Raw genomic sequence first — 24,701 nt, 5'->3', positions numbered from 1 at the left:
GGCACTCAGCCGATCGGAGAGGTCGACGGAGAGGTAGAATGCGCAAGTCGGGGATCGACCTGGTCCCCCCTTACGTCCTACCGATCCTACTACTGGTCCTGCTGCCGCAACCCTCAGTTCGATCCGATCTTAGACTGGAAATGAACTCTGTATGCCTAATTCAACCCACGAAACGAGTGTTCAGGTGCTGAGTCGGTCGAAAAGGCAGAATGCACAAGCCGGGGATCAGCTCGGTCCCTCTCATGTGTTACCGATCTTGTGTCGCAACCCTCGGTCCGGTCCAATCTTAGACTGGGAATGAACTTCGAATGCTTAGATTGGGGATGAACTTCGTATGCCTAAGTCAACCCATGAAACGAGCATGCGGGCGATCAGTCAGTCGGAGAGGCCGATCGAAGAGCCAGAATGCACAAGCTAGGGATTGACCCGATCTTCCTCTGCGTGTTGCTAATCCCGCTGCCACAACCCTCGGTCCGACTAGGGCTTAGACGTGGAATGAACTCCCTATGCCTAAGCCAACCCATGAAACGGGCGTACGGGTGCTCAGCCGGTCGGAGAGACAGAATGTGCAAGCTGGGGATCAACCCCGTCCCTCCTGCGTGCTACTGCAACCCTCGATCCAGTCTGATCTTAGACTGAGAATGAACTTTGTATACTTAGACTGGGGATGAACTCCGTATGCCTAAGTCAACCCATGAAACGAGCGTACGGGTGCTCCACCGGCCGAAGAGGCAGAATCCGTAAGTCGAGGATCGGCCCGATCCCTCTTACGTGCTGTCAATCCTGCTGCTGGTCCTGCTGCAGCAACCCTCGGTCCAGTCCGATATGAGACTGGGAATGAACTCCGCATGCTTAGACATGGAATGAACTCTGTATGCCTAAACCTACCCACGAAATGAGCGTGCGGGTGCTCAGCCGATCGGAGAGGCAGAATGCGCAAGCCGGGATCGACCCGATCCCTCTCCGTGTGCTGCCGATCCTGTTGTCGCAACCTTCGATCCAGTCCAATCTTAGACTGGGAATGAACTCCTTATGCTTAGACATGGAATGAACTCCATATGCCTAAGCCAACCCATGAAATGAGCGTGCGGGTGCTCAACCAATCGGAGAGGCAGAATGCACAAGTCGGGGACTGACCTGGTCCCCACCTGGATGCTATCGATCCTACTACTGTAACCCTCGATTCGATCTGATCATAGACTGGAATAAACTTCGTATGCCTAAGTCAACCCACAGAACGAGCGTGCAGGCGCTGAGCCGGCCGGAGAGCATAATGCATAAGCTGGGGATCGACCCGGTCCCCCTCTGTGTGCTGCCAGTCCCGTTGCCACAACCCTCGATCCTGCAGGAGCTTAGACATGGAATGAACACCCTATGCCCAAGCCAACCCACGAAACGGACGTGCGGGCACTCAGTCGGTCGGAGAGGCAGAATGCGTAAGTCGGGGATTGACCCGGTCCCCCCTGCGTGCTACCGATCCTGCTGACGCAACCCTCAATCCGATTCGATCTTAGACTGGGAATGAACTCCGTATGCTTAGACTGGGGATGAACTCCGTATGCCTAAGTTAACCCACGAAACGAGCGTGCAGACGCTCAGCCGACTAGAGAGGCAGGATGCGCAAGCCGAGGATCGAATGGGTGGTAGGTGGGTTCAAGCACATCTTCATATTTCTACCATGCCAATGCCATTTTTATGGTTTGTAAATTCATACAATGGTCCCCTACACCTTCATGTGAAGTTTCATGGCAAGACGACCCGTTTTCTATTTTCATGATTTTTGAGACTTTTTACGGTTCGAGATTTTTTAAAATTTTTTTTGAAAGAGTTTGTCCCCAAATTTGGTAGAGGTGATCCCTGTATTTTTGTTGGCATGCATAAAAAAATTCAGCTAAAAACTCCAAGTGGAGAAGATTTTGTGACCGTTTGAATAAAAGTGTCCCCATTTCAGACACTTTAATGGCTATTGGCAGCAAACCTATAAAATCTCAAATGCTCTTTAAGGGGGTGTGAGTTCTTGAGGTTTGATGAGGGATAGGGGGCCAATATAAGGGCCAAGTACCAGCACCCATCGCACATCATGTGCGCACACCCCCGGCCCCCCCAATTGTCGGAACCCCCAATGCCGTCGGTTAGGCTCTCCGGCGATGGTGCCCCAAGAGCAAAAAAATGCGACACCAGCACATGCCCGAGCCCAGCATGTGAACCGTGGCTCAAGCTCTTAGACTGGGAATGAACTCCGTATGCTTAGACATGGAATAAACTCCGTATGCCTAAGCCAACCCACGAAACAAGCGTGCGGGCGCTCAACCAGCCGGAGAGGTAGAATGCGCAAGCCGGGGATCGGCTCGATCCCCCTCTGCGTGCTGTCAGTCCCGCTGCCACAACCCTCGGTCTGACTGGGGCTTAGACATGGAATGAACTCCCTATGCCTAAGCCAACCCACAAAACGGGCGTGCGGGCACTCAACCGGCCGGAGAAGTAGAATGCGGAAGTCATGGATTGGCTTGGTCCCCCTTGCGCGCTGCCGATCCTGCTGCCACAACCCTCGGTCTGGTCCGATCTTAGACTGGGAATGAACTCCATATTCTTAGACTGGGGATGAACTCCGTATGCCTAAGTCAACCCATGAAACGAGCGTGCGGGTGCTCAACCGACCGGAGAGGCCGATCGAAGAGGTAGAATGCGTAAGCTAGGGATAGGCCCGGTCCCCCCCTGTGTGCTACCGATCTTGCTGTTAGTCCTACTGTTGCAACCCTCGATGCAATCCGATCTTAGACTAGGAATGAACTTCGTATGCTTCGACATGGAATGAAATCCGTATGCCTAAGCCAACCCACGAAACGAGCGTGTGGGAGCCTAACCGGCTGGAGAAGTGGAATGTGCAAGTCACGGACCAGCTCGATCCCCCCTTACGTGCTGTCGATCCTGCTACCGGAACCCTCGGTCCGGTCTGATCTTAGATAGGGAATGAACTTCGTATGCCTAAGTCAACCCACGAAATGAGTGTTCGGGCGCTGAGCCGACCGAAGAGGCATAATGCGCAAGCAAAGGATCGGCCCGATACCCCTCTGCGTGCTGTCGGTCTCACTGCCACAACCCTCGGTCCGACTGGGGCTTAAACATGGAATGAACTCCCTCTGCCAAAGACAACCCATGAAACAGGCGTGCGGGCGCTCAGTCGGCCCGAGAGGCAGAATGGGCAAGCCGGGAATTAGCCCGGTCCCCCCTTCGTGCTACCGATCTTGCTGTCAGAACCCACGGTCCAGTTCGATCTTAGACTAGGAATGAACACCATATGCTTAGACTGGGGATGAACTCCGTATGCCTAAGTTAACCCATGAAATGAGCGTGCGGGTGCTCAGTCGACCGAAAAGGTCAGTCGGAGAGGCATAATGCGCAAGTTGGGGATCAGCTCGATCCCTCTCTGTGTGCTGTCGATCCTGCTGTTGGTCCTGCTGCCACAACCCTCGGTCTGACTGGGGCTTAGACATGGAATGAACTCAGCATGCCTAAACAAACCCACGAAATGAGCGTGCGAGGGCTCAATCGGCCGGAGAGGCAGAATGCGCAAGCCAGGGATTGACCCAGTCACCCCCTACGTGCTGTCGATTCTACTGCCGTAACCCTCGATCTGGTCCGATCTTAGATTGGGAATGAACTCCGTATGCTTAGAGATGGAATGAACTCCGTATGCCTAAGCCAACCCATGAAATGAGCGTGCGAGCATTCAACCGGTCGGGGAGGCAGAATGCGTAAGTCAGGGATCGGCCCGATCCCCTGTACGTACTGTCAATCCTACTGTCGCAACACTCAGTTCGATCTGATCTTAGACTGGGAATGAACTCTGTATGCCTAAGTCAACCCAGGAAACGAGCTTGCGGGTGCTGAGTCGGCCGGAGAGGCATAATGCACAAGCCAGGGATCGACCCGATCCCTCTCTGCATGCTGCCGGTCCTGCTGCCACAACCCTTGGTCCGACTGTGGCTTAGACATGGAATGAACTCTCTATGCCTAAGCCAACCCACGAAATGGGCGTACGGGTGCTCAACCAACCAGAGAGGCAGAATAAGCAAGTCGAGGATCGGCCCGGTCCCCTCTGCATGCTACCGATCCTGCTGTCGTAACCCTCGGTCCGGTCTGATCTTAGACTGGGAATGAACTCCGTATACTTAGACTGGGGATGAACTCCGTATGCCTAAGTCAACCCATAAAACGAGCGTGCGGTGCTCAACCGATCGGAGAGGCCGGTCGGAAAGGCATAATACGCAAGCCGAGGATCAGCTCGGTCCCCCACTGCGTGCTGTTGATCTCGCTGGCGGTCCTGCTGCCACAACCCTCGGTCCGACTGGGGCTTAGACATGGAATGAACTCTGTATGCCTAAGCCAACCCATGAAATGAGCGTACGAGTGCTCAACCGGTCGGAGAGGTAGAATACGTAAGCCGAGGATCAGCCCAGTCCCCCCTGCGTGCTGCCAATCCTGCTGCTGGTCCTACTACTACAACCCTCAGTCCTATCAATCTTAGACTGGGAATGAACTCCGTATGCTTAGACATGGAATGAACTCCGTATGCCTAAGCCAACCCATGAAACGAGCGTGCGGGCGTTCAGCCGATCAAAGAGGTAGAATGCGCAAGCCGGGGACCGACCCGATGCCCCCTACGTGCTGTCGATCCTGCTACCGCAACCCTCAGTCTGGTCCGATCTGAGACTGGGAATGAACTCCGTATGAATGAACTCTGTATGCCTAAGTCAACCCACGAAATGAGCGTGCGGGTGCTGAGCCAGCCGGAGAGGCATAACCCTCTACATGCTGCTAGTCCCGCCGCCATAACCCTCGGTCCTACTGGGGCTCAGACATGGAATGAACTCCCTACGCCTTAGCCAACCCACGAAACGGGTGTACGGGTGCTTAGCAGGCCGGAGAGGTAGAATGCGCAAGCCAAGGATTGACCCGGTCCCTCCTGCGTGCTACCGATCCTTCTGACGCAACCCTCGATCCGATTCGATCTTAGACTGGGAATGAACTCCGTATGCTTAGACTGGGGATGAACTCCGTATGCCTAAGTTAACCCACGAAACGAGCGTGCGGACGCTCAGCCGACTAGAGAGGCAGGATGCGCAAGCCAAGGATCGAACGGGTGGTAGGTGGGTTCAAGCACATCTTCATATTTCTACCATGCCAATGCCATTTTTATGGTTTGTAAATTCATACAATGGTCCCTTACGCCTTCATGTGAAGTTTCATGGAAAGACGACCCGTTTTCTATTTTTCATGATTTTTGAAAATTTTTGCGGTTCAAGATTTTTTAAAATTTTTTTAGAAAGAGTTTTGTCCCCAAATATTTTAGAGGTGATCCATGTATTTTTGTTGGCATGCACAAAAAAATTCAGCTAAAAACTCGAAGTGGAGAAGTTTTTGTGACCGTTTGAAAAAAGTGTCCCCATTTGTGACACTTTAATGGCTACTGGCAGCAAACCTATAAAATCTCAAATGCTCTTTAAGGGGGTGTGAGTTCTCGAGGTTTGATGAGGGATAGGTAGCCAATATAAGGGCCAAGTACCAGCACCCATTGCACATCATGTGCACACACCCCCCGGCCCCCCCAATCGTCGGAACCCCCAATGCTGTCGGTTAGGTTCTCCGGTGATGGTGCCCCGGCCGAAAAAAATGCGGCACCAGCACATGCCTGAGCTCAACATATACACCATGGCTCAAACTCTTAGACTGGGAATGAACTCCGTATGCTTAGACATGGAATGAACTCCGTATGCCTAAGCTGACCCACGAAACGAGCATGCGGGCGCTCAGCCGATCGGAGAGGCAAAATGCGCAAGCCAAGGATCAACCCGGTCCCCCTCTACGTGCTGCTGGTCCCGCTGCCACAACCCTCGGTCTGGCTGAGGCTTAGACATGGAATGAACTCCCTATGCCTAAGCCAACCCACGTTTTCTCCCCAAATTTGGTAGTGGTGATCCATGTATTTTTGTTGGCATGCACAAAAAAATTCTGCTAAAAACTCGAAGTGGAGAAGATTTTTTGACCATTTGAAAAAAGTGTCCTCATTTCAGACACTTTAATGGCTCAGCCGATCGAAGAGGCAGAATGCACAAGCCGAGGATCAACCCGGTCCCCTCTGCATGCTCCCGATCGTACTGTCGTAACCTTCGGTCCAGTTCGATCTGAGACTGGGAATGAACTCCATATGCTTAGACTGGGGATGAACTCCGTATGCCTAAGTCAACCCACGAAACGAGCGTGCAGGTGCTCAGCTGATCGGAAAAGCCAATCAGAAAGGAATAATACGCAAGCCGAGGATCAGCCCGGTCCCTCTCTGCGTGCTATCAATCCCTTGTCGGTCCTGCTACCACAACCCTCGATCTGGTTGGGGCTTGGACATGGAATGAACTTCGTATGCCTAAGCCAACCCACGAAATGAGCGTGCGGGCGCTCAGTCGGCCGGAGAGGCAGAATGCGCAAGCTGGGGATTAGCCCGATCCCCCCTATGTGCTATCGATCCTGCTGCTGGTCCTGCTATCGCAACCCTCGGTCCGGTCCGATCTTAGACTGGGAATGAACTCCGTATGCTTAGACATGGAATGAACTCCATATACCTAAGCCAACCCATGAAACGAGCGTGCATGCGGGTGCTCAGCCAATCGGAGAGTTAGAATGCGCAAGCTGGGGATCGGCTCGGACCCCTCCTGCGTGTTGTCGATCCTACTGCCACAACCCTCGGTCCGGTCCGATCTTAGATTGGGAATGAACTACGTATGCCTAAGTCAACCCATGAAATGAGCGTGCGAGTGCCGAACCGGTCGGAGAGGCAAAATGCGTAAGTCGGGGATCCGCCCGGTCACCCTCTACGTGCTATCGGTCTCGCTGCCACAACCCTCGACCCAACTGGGGCTTAGACATGGAATGAACTCCCTATGCCTAAGCCAACTGACGAAGCGGCGTGCGGGCGCTCAGCCGACCGGAGAGGCAGAATGCGTAAGTCGGGGATCGGCCCGATCCCCCATGCGTGCTACCGATCCTGCTGCCGTAACCCTCGGTCTGGTCTGATCTTAGACTAGGAATGAACTCTGTATGCTTAGACTAGGGATGAACTCCATATGCCTAAGTCAACCCATGAAACAAGCGTACGGGTGCTCAGCCGACCAGAGAGGCAGTATGCACAAGCCGGGGATCGAACGGGTGGTAGGTGGGTTCAAGCACATCTTCATATTTTTGTCATGCCAATGCCATTTTTATGGCTTGTAAATTCATACAATGGTCCCCTAAGCCTTCATGTGAAGTTTCGTGGCAAGACGACCCGTTTTCTATTTTTCACGATTTTTGAAACTTTTTATGGTTCGGGATTTTTTAAAAAATTTTTAGAAAGAGTTTTGTCCCCAAATTTGGTAGAGGTGATCCTTGTATTTTTGTTGGCATGCACAAAACAATTCAGCTAAAAAGTCGAAGTGGAGAAGATTTTGTGACCGTTTGAAAAAAGTGTCCCCATTTCAGACACTTTAATGGCTACTGGCAGCAAACCTATAAAATCTCAAATGCTCTTTAAGGGGTTGTGAGTTATCAAGGTTTGATGAGAGATAGGGGGCCAATATAATGGCCAAGTACCAGCACCCATCGCACATCATGTGCGCACACCCCCTAGCCCCCCCAATCATCAGAACCCCCAATGCCACCGGTTAGGCTCTCCGGCAATGCTCCGACGATGGTGCCCCGGGTGAAAAAAATACGACACCAGCACATGCCCGAGCCCAGCATGTGCACCATGGCTCAAAATCTTAGACTGGGAATGAACTCCGTATGCTTAGACCTGGAATGAACTCCGTATGCCTAAGCCAACCCACGAAACGAGCGTGCGGGCGCTAAGTCAACCGGAGAGGCAGAATGCGCAAGTCGGGGATTGGCTCGATCCCCCCTACATGCTACCGATCATGCTGCTGGTCTTGCTACCGCAACCCTCAGTTCGGTCTGATCTTAGACTAGGAATGAACTCCGTATCCTTAGACATGGAATGAACTCCCTATGCTTAAGCCAACCCACGAAACGAACGTGCGGGTGCTTAGCTGGCCAGAGAGACAGAATGTGCAAGCCGGGGACCGACCCAATCCCCTCTGTGTGTTGTCAATCCTGCTGTCGCAACCCTCGATTCGGTTCGATCTTAGACTAGGAATAAACTCTGTTTACCTAAGTCAACCAACGAAACGAGCGTGCAGGTGCTGAGCCGGCCGAAGAGGCATAATGCGCAAGTCGAGGATCGGCCCAATCCCTCTCTGCGTACTGCCAGTCCTGCTGCCACAACGCTCGGCCCAGCTAGGGCTTTGACATGGAATGAACTCTCTATGCCTAAGCCAACCCACAAAACGGGCGTGTGGGAGCTCAACTGGCCGGAGAGGTAGAATGCACAGGCTGGGGATCGACCCGATCCCTTCGGCGTGCTATTGATCCTACTGTCGCAACCCTCGGTCTGGTCTGATCTTAGACAGGGAATGCACTCCGTACGCTTAGACATGGAATGAACTCCGTATGCCTAAGCCAACCCACGAAACGAGCGTGTAGGCACTGAGCCGGTCGAAGAGGCATTATGCGAAAGTTGAGGATCGGTTGGGTCCCCCTCTACGTGTCGCCGGTCCTGCTGCCACAAACCTCAGTCTGGCTGGGGCTTAGACATGGAATGAACTCCCTATGAAGCCAACCCATGAAACGGACTTACAGGTGTTCAGTTGATTGGAGAGGCAGAATGCACAAACCGGGGATCGGCCCGATCCCCCCTGCTTGCTACCGATCCTGCTGCAGCAACCCTCGATCTGGTCTGATCTTAGACTAGTAATGAACTTCGTATGCTTAGACTGGGGATGAACTCTGTATGCCTAAGTCAACCCACGAAACGAGCGTGCGGGCGCTCAACCGACTTGCGTGCTGTCGGTTCTGCTGCCACAACCCTCATTTTGACTGGGGCTTAGACATGGAATGAACTCCCTATGCCGAAGCCAACCCACGAAATGGGCGTGCGGGCGCTCAGCTTGCCAAAGAGGCAGAATGCTCAAGCCGAGGATCAGCCCGATCTCCCCTACGTGCTGTCGATCCTGCTGTCATAACCCTCAGTCCAGTCTGATCTTAGATTGGGAATGAACTTCGTATGCTTAGACTGGGGATGAACTCCGTATGCCTAAGTCAACACATGAAACGAGCGTGCAGGCACTCAGTCGGCCGAAGAGGCATAATGCGCAAGTCGGGGATCAGCCCGATCCTCCTCTTCATGCTGTCAGTCCTGCTGCCACAACCCTCAGTCCGGCTGGGGCTTAGACATGGAATGAACTCCGTATGCCTAAGCCAACCCACGAAATGAGCGTGCGGGTGCTCAGCCGATCAGAGATATAGAATGTGCAAGCTGAGGATCAGCCCAATCCCCCCCTGTATGCTACTGATCCTGCTGCTGGTCCTGCTACTGCAACCCTCAGTCCGATCCAATCTTAGACTGGGAATGAACTCCGTATGCTTAGACATGGAATGAACTCCGTATGCCTAAGCCAACCCACGAAACGAGCGTGCGTGCGGGCACTCAACCGACTGGAGAGGTAGAATGCCCAAGTCAGGGATTGACTTGGTCCCCCCTACGTGCTATCGATCTTGTTGCCACAACCCTCCGTTCAGTCTGATCTTAGACTGGGAATGAATTCCATATACCTAAGTCAACCCACGAAATGAATGTGCGGGCGTTGAGCAGACAGGAGAGGCATAATGTGTAAGCTGGGGATTGGCCCGATCCCCCTCTGTGTGCTGTCAGTCCCACTGCCACAACCCTCGGTCTGGCTGGGGCTTAGACATGGAATGAACTTCATATGCCTAAGCCAACCCATAAAACGGGCGTGCGGGGCCTTAGCCGGCCGGAGAGGCAGAATGCGTAAGCCGTGGATCGGCTCGATCCCCCTGCATGCTACCGATCCTACTGTCGCAACCCTCGGTCTAGTCTGATCTTAGACTAGGAATGAACTCTATATGCTTAGACTGGGGATGAACTCCGTATGCCTAAGTCAACCCATGACACGAGCGTGCGGACGCTCAGCCGACCAGAGAGGCAGGATGCGGAAGTCGGGGATCGAATGAGTGGTAGGTGGGCTCAAGCACATCTTCATATTTCTACCATGCCAATGCCATTTTTATGGCTTGTAAATTCATACAATGGTCCCCTAAGCCTTCATGTGAAGTTTCGTGGCAAGATGACCCGTTTTCTATTTTTCACGATTTTCAAAACTTTTTGTGGTTCAGGATTTTTTAAAACTTTTTTAGAAAAATTTTTGTCCCTAAATTTGGTAGAGGTGATCCTCCTATTTTTGTTGGCATGCACAAAACAATTCAGCAAAAAACTCGAAGTGGAGAAGATTTTGTGACCGTTTGAAAAAAGTGTCCCCATATCAGACACTTTAATGGCTACTGCCAGCAAACCTATAAAATCTTAAATGCTCTTTAAGGGGGTGTAAGTTCTCGAGGTTTGATGAGTGATAGGGGGCCAATATAAGGGCTAAGTACCAGCACCCATCGTACATCATGTGCACACACGCCCGGCCCCCCCAATCATCGGAACCCCAAATGCTGCCGGTTAGGCTCTCCAATGATGCTCTGACGATGCTCCGACGATGGTGCCCTAGGCGAAAAAAATATGGCACCAGCACATGCCCGAGCCCAGCATGCGCACTGTGGCTCAAAATCTTAGACTGGGAATGAACTTCGTATGCTTAGACATGGAATGAACTTCATATGCCTAAGCCAACCCATGAAACCAGCGTGCGGGCGCTCAGCCGATCGAAGAGGCAGAATGCACAAGTTAGGGATCGGCTCGGTCCCACCCTACGTGCTGTTGATCCTGCTGTTGAAACCTTCGATCCAGTCTGATCTTGGACTAAGAATGAACTCCGTATGCATGAGTCAACCCACGAAATGAGCGTGCGGGTGTCCGATCACGCTGCCATAACCCTCGGTCCGGTTGGCCCTTAGACATGGAATGAACTCCCTATGCCTAAGCCAACCCACAAAATGGGTGTGCGGGCACTCAGTCGGCCGAAGAGGTAGAATGCGCAAGCTGGGGATCGGCTCGGTACCCCTACGTGCTGCCGATCCTGCTGCCGTAACCCTCGGTCTGATCCGATCTTAGACTGGGAATGAACTCCGTATGCTTAAACTGGGGATGAACTCCATATGCTTAGGTCAACCCATGAAACGAGCATGCGAGCACTCAGCCAACCGGAGAGGCTGACCGGAGAGACATAATGCGTAAGCCGAGGATCACCCTGGTCCCCCTCTGCGTGCTGCCGATCTTGCTACCGGTCCTACTGCCACAACCTTCGGTCCGACTGGGGCTTAGACATGGAATGAGCTCTGTATGCCTAAGCCAACCCATGAAATGAGCGTGCGGGCACTCAGCAAGTCGAAGAGGCAGAATGCACAAGTTGGGGATCGGCCCGATCCCTCTCTGTGTGCTGTCGATCTTGCTGCTGGTCCTACTATCGCAACCCTCGATCTGGTCTAATCTTAGACTGGGAATGAACTCCGTATGCTTAGACATGGAATGAACTCCGTATGCCTAAGCCAACCCACGAAACGAGCGTACGGGCACCTTTTGCATGCTGTCGGTCCTACAGCCACAACCCTCGATCCCGTTGGGGCTTAGACATGGAATGAACTCCCTATGCCTAAGCCAACCCATGAAACGGGTGTGTGGGCGCTCAGCCGGTTGGAGAGGCACAATGCGCAAGCCGGGGATCGGCCTGATCCCTCCTGCTTACTGTCGATCCTACTGTCGCAACCCTCGGTCCAATCTGATCTTAGACTAGGAATAAACTCCGTATGCTTAGACTGGGGATGAACTCCGTATGCCTAAGTCAACCCATGAAATGAGCGTTCGGGCACTGAGCCGATCGGAAAGGCATAATGTGCAAGTCGGGGACCGACCCAGTCCCCCTCTACGTGCTACCGGTCCTACTGGCATAATCCTCTGTCTGACTGGGGCTTAGACATGGAATGAACTCCCTATGCCTAAGCCAACCCACGAAACAGGCGTGCGGATGCTCAGTCGGTCGGACAGGTAGAATGCGCAAGTCGGGGATCGACTCGGTCCCCCTATGTGCTGTCAATCCTACTGTCGCAACCCTCGGTCCGGTTTGATCTTAGACTGGGAATGAACTTCGTATGCTTAGACTGGGGATGAACTCCATATGCCTAAGTCAACCCACGAAACGAGCGTGCGGACGCTCAGTCGACCAGAGAGGCAGGATGCGCAAGCCGGAGATTAAATGGGTGGTAGGTGGGTTCAAGCACATCTTCATATTTCTATCATGCCAATGCCATTTTTATGGCTTGTAAATTCATACAATGGTCCCCTAAGCCTTCATGTTAAGTTTCGTGGCAAGACGACCCGTTTTCTATTTTTCATGATTTTTGAAACTTTTTGCGGTTCGAGATTTTTTAAAAATTTTTTAGAAAGAGTTTTGTCCTCAAATTTGGTAGAGGTGATCCTTGTATTTTTGTTACCATGCACAAAGAAATTCAGCTAAAAACTCAAAATGGAGAAGATTTTGTGACCATTTGAAAAAGTGTCCCCATTTCAGACACTTTAATGTCCACTGGCAGGAAACCTATAAAATCTCAAATGCTCTTTAAGGGGGTGTGAGTTCTTGAGGTTTGATGAGGGATAGGGGGCCAATATAAGGGCCAAGTACCAGCACCCATGGCACATCATGTGCGCACACCCCCTCGGCCCCCCAATCGTCAGAACCCCTAATGCCACTGGTTAGGCTCTCCGGTGTTGCTCCGACGATGGTGCCCCGGGTGAAAAAAGTGCGGCACCAGCACATGCCCGAGTCCAGCATGTGCATCATGGCTCAAACTCTTAGACTGGGAATGAACTCTGTATGCTTAGACATGGAATGAACTCCGTATTCCTAAGCCAACACACGAAACGAGCGTGCGGGCGCTCAGCCAGTCGGAGAGGCAGAATGCGCAAGCCAGGGATCGGCCTGATCCCCCTCTGCATGCTGCCAGTCCCGCTGCCACAACCTTCGGTCCGGCTAGGGCTTAGACATGGAATGAACTCCCTATGCCTAAGCAAACCCACGAAACGGGCGTGCGAGCGCTCAGTCGGTCGGAATGGCAGAATGTGCAAGTCGAGGATCGGCCCGGTCCCCCCTACATGCTACCGATACTGCTGCCTCAACCCTCGATTCGATCTGATATTAGACTGGGGATGAACTCCGTATCCCTAAGTCAACCCATAAAATGAGCGCACGGGCGCTAAGCCGGTTGGGGAGGCAGAATGCGTAAGTCGGGGATCGGCTTGGTCCCCCCCTGCGTGCTGCCGATCCTGCTGCTGCTCCTGCTGCCGCAACCCTTGGTCCGGTCCGATCTTAGACTGGGAATGAACTCTATATGCTTAGACATGGATTGAACTCCGTATGGCTAAGTCAACCCACGAAACAAGCGTGCGGGCACTCAGTTGGTCGGAGAGGCAGAATGCGTAAGTCGGGGACCGACCCGGTTCCCCTCTGCTGCTGTCGATCCTGCTACTGCAACGCTCGGTCTGATCCGATCTTAGACTGGGAATGAACTCCGTATGATTAGACTGGGGATGAACTCCATATGCCTAAGTCAACCTATGAAACGAGCGTGCGGACGCTCTGCCGACCAGAGAGGCAGGACACGCAAGTCGGGGATCGAACGGGTGGTAGGTGGGTTCAGGCACATCTTCATATTTCTGCCATGCCAATGCCATTTTTATGGCTTGTAAATTCATACAATGGTCCCCTAAGCCTTCATGTTAAGTTTCGTGGCAAGACGACCCGTTTTCTATTTTTCACGATTTTCAAAACTTTTTACGGTTTAAGATTTTTTAAAATTTTTTTAGAAAGAGTTTTGTCCCAAAATTTGGTAGAGGTGATCCATGCATTTTTTTTGGCATGCACAAAAAAATTCAACTAAAAACTCGAAGTGGAGAAGATTTTGTGACCATTTGAAAAAAGTGGCCCCATTTCGAACACTTTAATGGCTAAGACATGGAATGAACTCTGTATGCCTAAGCCAACACATGAAACGAGCGTGTGGGTGCTCAACCAACTGAAGAGGCAGAATGTGCAAGCCGAGGACTGGCTCGATCCCCCCTGCGTGCTGCCGATCCTGCAACCGTAACCCGCCGTCCGTTCTGATCTTACACTGGGAATGAACTCCGTATGCCTAAGTCAACTCACGAAACGAGCGTGCGAGCGCTAAGCCGATCGGAGAGGCATAATGTGCAAGCCGTTGATTGGCCCGATCACCCTCTACGTGCTGCCGGTCTCGCTGCCACAACCCTCAGTACGACTGGGGCTTAGACATGGAATGAACTCCCTATACCTAAGCCAACCCACGAAATGGGCATGCCTGGTCCTTCCTGCGTGCTGACGATCCTACTATCGCAACCCTCGGTTCTGTCCAATCTTAGACTGGGAATGAACTCTGTATGCTTAGACTGGGGATGATCTCCGTACGCCAAACGAGCGTGCAGGCGCTCAGCCGACCAGAGAGGCAGGATGCGTAAGCCGGGGATCGAACGGGTGGTAGGTGGGTTCAAGAAAATCTTCATATTTCCGCCATTCCAATGCCATTTTTATTTCTTGCAAATTCATACAATGGTCCCCTAAGCCTTCATGTGAAGTTTCATGGCAAGACAACCCATTTTCTATTTTCATGATTTTCGAAACTTTTTACGCTTCGAGATTTGTTAAAATTTTTTTAGAAAGAGTTTTGTCCCCAAATTTGGTAGAGGTGATCCTTGTATTTTTGTTGGGATGCATAAAAAAATTCAGCTAAAAACTCAAGGTGGAGAAGATTTTGGGACCATTTGAAAAAAATGTCCCCATTTCAGACACTTTAATGGCTACTGGCAGCAAACCTATAAAATCTCAAATGCTTTTTAAGGGAGTCTGAGTTCTCAAGGTTTGATGAGGGATAGGCAGCAAATATAAGGGCCAAGTACCAGCACCCATCACACATCATGTGCGCACACCCCCCAGTCCCCCCAATCGTCGAAACCCTCAATGCCGCCGGTTAGGCTCTCCGACGATGCTCCGGCGATGGTGCCCCAGGCAAAAAAAATGTGGCACCAGCACATGCCCGAGCCCAGCATGTGCACCGTGGCTCAAAATCTTAGACTGGGAATGAACTCCGTATTCTTAGACATGGAATGAACTCCGTATGCCTAAGCCAACCCATGAAACGAGCGTGCGGGCACTCACCCGGTCGGAGAGGCAGAATGCGCAAGCCGGGGATCGGCCCGGTCCCCCCTGCGTGCTATCGATCCTGCTAACGCAACCCTCGGTCTAGTCTGATCTTAGACTGGGAATGAACTACATATACATAAGTCAACCCACGAAATGAGCGTAAGGGCACTGAGCTGGTCGAAGAGGCATAATGCGCAAGCCAGGGATCGACTCGATCCCCCTCTACGTGCAGCCGGTCCCGTTACCACAACCCTCGGTCTGGCTGGGGCTTAGACATGGGATGAACTCCCTATGCCTAAGCCAACCCACAAAATGGGTGTGCGGGTGCTCAGCCGACTGGAGAGGCAGAATGCGCAAGCCGAGGATCAACCCGGTCCCCCCTACGTGCTGTCGATCCTACTACTGGTCCTGCTATCGCAACCCTTGATCCGATCCGATCTTAGACTGGGAATGAACTCCGTATGCTTAGACATGGAATAAACTTCGTATGCCTAAGCCAACCCACGAAACGAGCATATGGGCGTTCAACCGACCGAAGAGGCAGAATGCGCAAGCCGGAGATGGCCTGTCCCCCCTACATGCTGTCGATCCTGTTGCGTAACCCCCGATCTGGTCCGATCTTAGACTGGGAATGAACTTCGTATGCCTAAGTCAACCCACGAAATGAGCGTGCGGGCGCTAAGCCGGCCAGAGAAGCATAATGCGCAAGCCGGGGATCAACCCGATCCCCTCTTATGTGCTGCCAGTCCCGCTGCCCCAACCTTCAGTCCGACCAGGGCTTACATATGGAATGAACTCCCTATGCCTAAGCCAACCCACGAAACGGGCGTACAGGATCTCAGTCGGTGGAGAGGCAGAATGTGCAAGCCACGGATCGACTCGGTCCCCCTTACGTACTGTCGATCCTGGTGCTACAACCCTCGGTCTGATCCGACCTTAGACTGAGAATGAACTCTGTATGCTTAGATTGGGATGAACTCCGTATGCCTAAGTCAACCCATGAAACGAGCGTGCGAGCGCTCAGCCGGCCAGAGAGGCAGGATGCGCAAGCCGGGGATCAAACGGGTGGTAGGTGTGTTCAAGCATATCTTCATATTTCTGCCATGCCAATGCCATTTTTATGGCTTGTAAATTCATACAATGGTCCCCTAAGCCTTCATGTGAAGTTTCGTGGCAAGACGACCCGTTTTCTATTTTTCATGATTTTTGAAACTTTTTATGGTTCAAGATTTTTAAAAAATTTTTTAGAAAGATTTTTGTCCCCAAATTTGGTAGAGGTGATCCTTGTATTTTTGTTAACTTGCACAAAAACATTCAACTAAAAACTCGAAGTGGAGAAGATTGTGACTGTTTGAAAAAAGTGTCCCCATTTCGGACACTTTAATGGCTACTGGCAGCAAACTTATAAAATCTCAAATGCTCTTTAAAGGGGTGTGAGTTCTCGAGGTTTGATGAGGAATAGGGGGCCAATATAAGGGCCAAGTACTGACAGCCATCGCACATCATGTGCGCAGACCCCCCGGCCCCCCCAATCGTCGAAACCCCCAATGCCGCCGGTGAGGCTCTCCGATGATGCTCCGGTGATGGTGCCCCGGGCAAAATAAATGCGGCACCAGCACATGTTTGAGCCTAGCATGTGCACCGTGGCTCAAAATCTTAGACTAGGAATGAACACCGTATGCTTAGACATGGAATGAACTCCGCATGCCTAAGCCAACCCACGAAACGAGCGTGCAGGCACTCAGTCGGTCGGAGAAGCAGAATGCGCAAGCTGGGGATCGACTCGATCCCCCCTGCATGCTATCGATCCTGCTGCCACAACCCTCGGTCCGGTCTGATCTTAGACTGGGAACGAACTTCGTATGCATAAGTTAACCCACGAAACGAGCGTGCGGGCGCTGAGCTGGTCGAAGAGGCATAACGCGTAAGCCAGGGATCAGCTCGGTCCCCCTCTACGTGCTGTCGGTCCCGCTGCCACAACCCTCAGTCCGGCTAGGGCTTAGACATGGAATGCGCAAGCCAGGGATCGGCTCGATCCCCTCTGCGTGCTGCCGATCCTGCTATCGCAACCCTCAGTCCAATCTGATCTTAGACTGGGAATGAACTCCATATGCTTAGACTGGGGATGAACTCCGTATGCTTAAGTCAACCCACGAAACGAGCATGCAGGTGCTCAGCCGATCGGAGAGGCTGACCAAAGAGGCATAATACGTAAGCCAGGGATCACCTCGATCCCCCTCTGCGTGCTGTCGGGCCTACTGCGAGAACCCTCAGTTTGGCTGGGGCTTAGACATGAAATGAACTCTGTATGCCTAAGCCAACCCACGAAATGAATGTGCGGGTGCTCAACCGACCGGAGGGGCAAAATGCGTAAGTCGGGGATCTGCCTGGTCCCCCCCTGCGTGCTGTCGATCTTGCTACTGGTCCTGCTGCCATAACCCTCGGTCCAGTCCGATCTTATACTGGGAATGAAGTTCGTATGCATAGACATGGAATGAACTCCGTATGCCTAAGCCAACCCACGAAACGAGCGTGCGGGCATTCAGGCGGTCGGAGAGGTAGAATGTGCAAGTCGGGGATCAGCCCGATCCCCCCTACGTGCTATCAATCCTGCTACTGTAACCTTCGGTCCAGTTGGATCTTTGACTGGGACTGAACTCCGTATGCCTAAGTCAACCCACGAAACAAGCGTAGAGGCACTGAACCGGCCGGAGAGGAATAACGCGCAAGCCGGGGATTAGCCCGATCCCCCTCTACATGCTACCGATCCTGCTGCCACAACCCTTGGTCCAGCTGGGGCTTAGACAGGGAATGAACTCCGTACGCCTAACTAACCCACGAAACGAGCGTGAGGGCATTCAACCGATCGGAGAGGCAAAATGCGCAAGCTGGGGACCAGTCTGGTGTTCCCTACGTGCTGTCGATCCTACTACCGTAACCCTTGGTCTGATCTGATCTTAGATTAGGAATGAACTCTATTTGCCTAGGTCAACCCATGGAACGGGTGTGCGGGTACTGAACCAGCCGGAGAGGCATAATGTGTAAGTCAAGGATCGACCCGATCCCCCTCTAGGTGCTGCCGGTCCTGCTACCACAACCCTCGGTCCGACTGGGGCTTAGACATGGAATGAACTCCATATGCCTAAGCCAACACACGAAACGGGTGTGTTGGTGCTTAGCCGACCGAAGAGGCAGAATGCATAAGCCGGGGATCAGTCCGATCCCCCCTGCGTGCTGTCGATCCAGCTGCTGGCCCTGCTACTGCAACCCTAGTTCTGATCCAATCTTAGACTGGGAATGAACTCCGTATGCTTAGACATGGAGTGAACTCTGTATGCTTAGACATGGAATGAACTCCGTATGCCTAAGCCAACCCACAAAATGAGCGTGCGTGTGGGCACTCAACCGGTCGAAGAGGCAGAATGCGCAAGCCAGGGATCGAAAAGGCCGACTAGAGAGGCATAATGTGTAAGTCAAGGATTTGCCAGGTCCCCCTCTACGTGCTACTAATCTCGCTGTCGATCTTGCTGCAACCCTCAGTCTGGTCTGATCTTAGACTGGGGATGAACTCCGTATGCCTAAGTCAACCCACAAAACGAGCGTGCGGGCGCTGAGCTGGTCGGAGAGGCATAATGCGCAAGCCAGGGATCGGGCCGGTCCTCCTCTGCGTGGTGCAGGTCCCGATGCCACAACCCTCATTTTGGCTGGGGCTTAGACATGGAATGAACTCCCTATGCCAAAGCCAACCCATGAAACGGGTGTGTGGGCACTCAGTCAGCCAGAGAGGCAAAATGCGCTAGCCGAGAATCAGCTCGGTCCCTCCTGCATGCTGTCGATCTTCCTATCAAAACCCTCGGTCTGGTCTGATCTTAGACTGAGAATGAACTCTGTATGCTTAGACTGGGGATGAACTCCGTATGCCTAAGTCAACCCACGAAAGGAACGTGCGAACATTCAGCTGACTAGAAAGGCAGGATGCGCAAGTCGGGGATCGAACGGGTAGTAGGTGGGTTCAAGCACATCTTCCTATGCACCGAAACCCCTAATGCCACCAGTTAGGCTCTCCAACGATGCTCCGATGATGCTCCGACGATGGTGCCTGGGCGAAAAAAATACGGCACCAGCACATGCTCGAGCCCATCATGTGCACCATGGCTCAAACTGTTAGACTGGGAATGAACTCCGTATGCCTAAGCCAACCCACGAAACGAGCGTGCGGGCACTCAACCGACCGAAGATGCAAAATGCGTAACCTGGGGATCGGCCCGATCCCCCTCTGCATGCTATCGGTCCCATTGCCACAACCCTCGATCCGACTGGGGCTTAGACATGGAATGAACTCCCTATGCCTAAGCCAACCCATGAAACAGACGTGCAGGCGCTTAGCTGGCCGAAGAGGTAGAATGCGCAAGCTGGGGATCAGCTCGGTCCCCCCTGTGTGCTGTCGATCCTGCTACCACAACCCTCGATCCAGTCTGATCTTAGACTAGAAATGAACTCCGTATGCTTAGACTGGGGATGAACTCCGTATGCCTAAGTTAACCCGTGAAACGAGCGTACGGGCGCTCAGCCCATCGGAAAGGCTAGTCGGAGAGGCAGAATGCGTAAACCAGGGATCGGCCCGATCCGATCTTAGAATGGGAATGAACTCCGTATGCCTAATTCAACCCATAAAACGAGCGTTCGGGCACTAAGCCGGCTGGAGAGGTATAACATGCAAGTCGAGGATCAGCCCGGTCCCCCTCTGCGTGCTGCTGGTCCCACCGTCACAACCCTCGGTCCCACTGGGGCTTAGACATGGAATGAACTCCCTATGCATAAGCCAACCCACGAAACAGGCGTGCGAGCGCTCTGTCGGCCGGAGAGGCAGAATGCGCAACTCAGGGATCGGTTTGATCCCCCTTGCGTGCTGTCGATCCTGCTGTGGCATCCCTCTGTCTGATCTGATCTTAGACTGGGAATGAACTCCGTATGCTTAGACTGGGGATTAACTCTGTATGCCTAAGTCAACCCATGAAACGAGCGTGCGAGCGCTCAGCCGACCGGAGAGGTCGGTCGGAGAGGCATAATGCACGAGCCAGGGATCAGCCCTGTCCCTCTTTGTGTGCTATCGAACCCGCTGTCGATCCTACTACCAGAACCCTCGGTCCGACTGGGGCTTAGACATGGAATAAACTCCGTAGGCCTAAGCCAACCCACAAAACGAGCATGCGGGTGCTCAGCCAGCCGGAGACATAGAATGCACAAGTCGGGGATCAGCCCGATCCCCTCTTGCATGCTGCCAATTCTGCTGCTCGTCTTGCTACCGTAACCCTTGGTTCGATCTGATCTTAGACTGGGAATGAACTTCGTATGCTTAGACATGGAATGAACTCCGTATGCCTAAGCCAACCCATGAAACGAGCGTACGGGCGCTTCGCCAGTCAGAGAGCCAGAATGCACAAGCCGGGACTGGCCCGATCCCCCCTACGTGCTGTCGATCCTACTGCCGCAACCCTCAGGCCAGTCTGATCTTAGTAATGGAATGAACTCCGTATGCCTAAGTGAACCCACAAAATAAGTGTGCAGGTGTTCAGCCAGTCGGAGAGGCATAATGCGCAAGCTGAGGATTGGTCAGGTCCCTCTTTGCGTGCTGCCAGTCCCGCTACCATAACCCTCGATCTGGCTGGGGCTTCAACTTGGAATGAACTCCCTATGCCTAAGCCAACCCACGAAACGGGCGTGCGGGCACTCAGTCGATCGGAGAGGCAAAATGCGCAAGCCGGGGATCGATCTGGTCCCTCCTACGTGCTGCCAATCCTGTTGTCGTAACCCTCGATCCGGTCTGATCTTAGACTGAGAATGAACTCTGTATGCTTAGACTGGGGATGAACTCCGTATGCCTAAGTCAACCCACGAAATGAGCGTACGGACGCACAGCCGACTAGAGAGGCAAGATGCGCAAGTCGGAGATCGAACAGGTGGTAGGTGGGTTCAAGCACATCTTCATATTTCTGCCATTCCAATGCCATTTTTATGGCTTGTAAATTCATATAATGGTCCCCTAAGCCTTCATGTGAAGTTTCGTGGCAAGACGACCCATTTTCTATTTTTCATGATTTTCAAAACTTTTTACGGTTCAAGATTTTTTAAAATTTTTTTAGAAAGAGTTTTGTCCCCAAATTTGGTAGAGGTAATCCTTTTAATTTTGTTGGCACGCACAAAAAAATTCGGCTAAAAACTTGAAGTGGAGAAGATTTTGTGATCATTTGAAAAAAGTGTTCCCATTTCAGACATTTTAATGGCTACTAGCAGCAAACCTATAAAATCTCAAATGCTCTTTAAGGGGGCGTGAGTTCTCGAGGTTTGATGAGGGATAGGGGCCCAATATAGGGGCCAAGTACCAGCAACCATCACACATCATGTGCGCACACCCTTCCGGCCCCCCAATCGTCAGAACCCCGAATGCCGCCGGTTAGGCTCTCCGACGATGCTCCGACGATGGTGCCCTGGGCGAAAGAAATGCGGCACCAGCACATGCCCAAGCCCAGCATGTGCACCGTGGCTCAAAATCTTAGACTAGGAATGAACTCCGTATGCTTAGACTGGGGATGAACTCCGTATGCCTAAGTCAACTCACGAAACAAGCGTACGGGCGCTCAGCAAATTGAAAAGGCCGAATGAAGAGGCAGAACGCGAAGCCGAGGATCAGCTCGATCCCCCCTTACGTGCTACCATCCTACTGTTGGTCCTGCTGCTACAACCATTGGTCTGGTTTGATCTTAGACTGGGAATGAACTCCGTATGCCTAGACATGGAATGAACTCCGTATGCCTAAGCCAACCCATGAAACGAGCGTGCAGTTGCTCAATCGGCAGGAGAGGTAGAATGCGCAAGTCAGGGACCGACCCGGTCCCCCCTGTGTACTGTCAATCCTACCATCGCAACCCTCGGTCTGGTTCGATCTTATACTGGGAATGAACTTCATATGCCTAAGTCAACCCATGAAATGAGTGTTCGGGCGCCGAGCCGACCGGAGAGGCATAATGCACAAGCTGGGGATTGGCCTGGTCCCCCTCAACATGCTACCGGTCTCGCTACCACAACCCTCGGTCCGACTGGGGCTTAGACATGGAATGAACTCCCTATACCTAAGCCAACCCATGAAATGGGCGTACGGGCACTCAGCCGACCGAAGAGGCAGAATCCGCAAGCCGGGGATCGGCTCGGTCCCCCCGACGTGCTGTCGATCCTACTGTCGCAACCCTCGGTTTAGTCTGATCTTAGACTGGGAATGAACTCCATATGCTTAGACTAGGGATGAACTTCGTATGCCTAAGTCAACCCACGAAACAAGGGTGATGGCGCTCAGTCGACCGGAGAGGCCGGCCGAAGAGGCATAATGCACAAGTCAGGGATTGACCCAGTCCCCCCTTGCGTGCTACCAATCTTACTGCTGGTTCTACTACCGCAACCCTTAGTCCGGTCTGATCTTAGACTGGAATGAACTCCGTATGCATAGACATGGAATGAACTCTGTATACCTAAGCCAACCCATGAAACGAGCGTGCGGGCACTCAGCCGGTCGGACAGGTAGAATACAAAAGCCGGGGACCGATCCGATCCCCCCTGCATGCTATCGATCCGGCTGCCGCAACCCTCGGTCCGGTCTGAGCTTAGACTAGGAATGAACTTCGTATGCCTAAGTCAAGCCATGAAATGAGTGTACGGGCGCTGAGTCGACCTGAAAGGCATAATGCGAAAGCTGGGGATCGGCTCGGTCCCCCTCTGCGTGCTGTCGATCCCACTGCCACAACCCTCGATTGAGGTGGGGCTTAGACATGGAATGAACTCCCTATGCCTAACCCATCCCACGAAACGGACGTGCGGGCGCTCAACCAACCAGAGAGGTAGAATGCGCAAGTCAGGGATCGGCCCGGTCCACCCTTCGTGCTGTCGATCCTGCTGTCGCAACCCTCGGTCCGGTCCGATCTTAGATTGGGAATGAACTTCGTATGCTTAGACTGGGGATGAACTCCGTATGCCTAAGTCAACCCACGAAACGAGCGTGCGGACGCTCAGCCAACTAGAGAGGTAGGATGCGCAAGCCGAGGATCGAATGGGTGGTAGGTGGGTTCAAGCACATCTTCATATTTCTGCCATGCCAATGCCTTTTTTATGGCTTGTAAATTCATACAATGGTCCCCTAAGCCTTCATGTGAAGTTTTGTGGTAAGACGACCCGTTTTCTATTTTTCATGATTTTTGAAACTTTTTACAGTTCGGGATTTTTTAAAATTTTTTTTGAAAGAGTTTTGTCCCCAAATTTGGTAAAGGTGATCCTTGTATTTTTGTTGGCATGCAAAAAAACATTTAGCTAAAAACTAGAAGTGGAGAAGATTTTGTGATCATTTGAAAAAAGTGTCCCCATTTCAGACACTTTAATGGCTACTGGTAGCAAACCTATAAAATCTCAAATGCTCTTTTAGGGGGTGTGAGTTCTCAAGGTTTGATGAGGGATAAGGGGCCAATATAAGGCCAAGTACCAGCACCCATCAGACATCATGTGCACACACCCCCCGGCCCCCCCAATTTTTGGAACCCCCAATGCCACCGGTTACGCTCTCAAACGATGCTCCGACGATGGTGCCCCAAGCGAAAAATATGCGGCACTGACACATGCCCTAGCCCAGCATGTGCATCGTGGCTGAAACTCTTAGACTGGGAATGAACTCCGTATGCTTAGACATGGAATGAACTCCGTATGCCTAAGCTAACCCATGAAATGAGCGTGCGGTGCTCAGTCGACTGAAGAGGTAGAATACGTAAGTCGAGGATTAGCCCCGTCACCCTCTGCGTGCTGCTGATGCCGTTGCCACAACCCTTGGTCCGATCGTGGCTTAGACATGGAATGAACTCCCTATGCCTAAGCCAACCCACGAAACGGGCATGCGGGCACTCAGTCGACCAGAGAGGCAGAATGCACAAGCCAGGGATCAGCCCGGTCCCCCCTGCATGCTGCCGAACCTATTGTAACAACCCTCGGTCCGGTCCGATCTTAGACTGGGAGTGAACTTCGTATGCTTAGACTGGGGATGAACTCCGTATGCCTAAGTCAACCCATGAAACAAGCGTGCGGGCGCTCAGTCGGCCGGAGAGGTAGAATGCGTAAGTCAGGGACCAGCCCGATCCCCCTCTACGTGCTATCGATCCTGCTGCTGGTCCTACTACCGTAACCCTCGGTCCGATCCGATCTTAGACTGGGAATGAACTCCGTATGCCTAAGCTAACCCAAGAAACGAGCATACGGGCGCTCAGCCAGCCAGAAAGGCAGAATGTGCAAGTCGGGGACCTGTCCGACCCTTCCTTACGTGCTGTCGATCCTACTGTCGCAACCCTCGACTCAGTCTGATCTTAGATTGGGACTGAATTTTGTATGCCTAAGCAGGCACTCAACCGATCG

This window comes from Durio zibethinus, chromosome 20 (assembly GCF_047325235.1).
Source record: "Durio zibethinus cultivar Kanyao isolate XHJ-2024 chromosome 20, ASM4732523v1, whole genome shotgun sequence".
Classification (NCBI taxonomy): domain Eukaryota; kingdom Viridiplantae; phylum Streptophyta; class Magnoliopsida; order Malvales; family Malvaceae; genus Durio; species Durio zibethinus.
Note: the sequence above shows the minus strand (reverse complement) of the source record.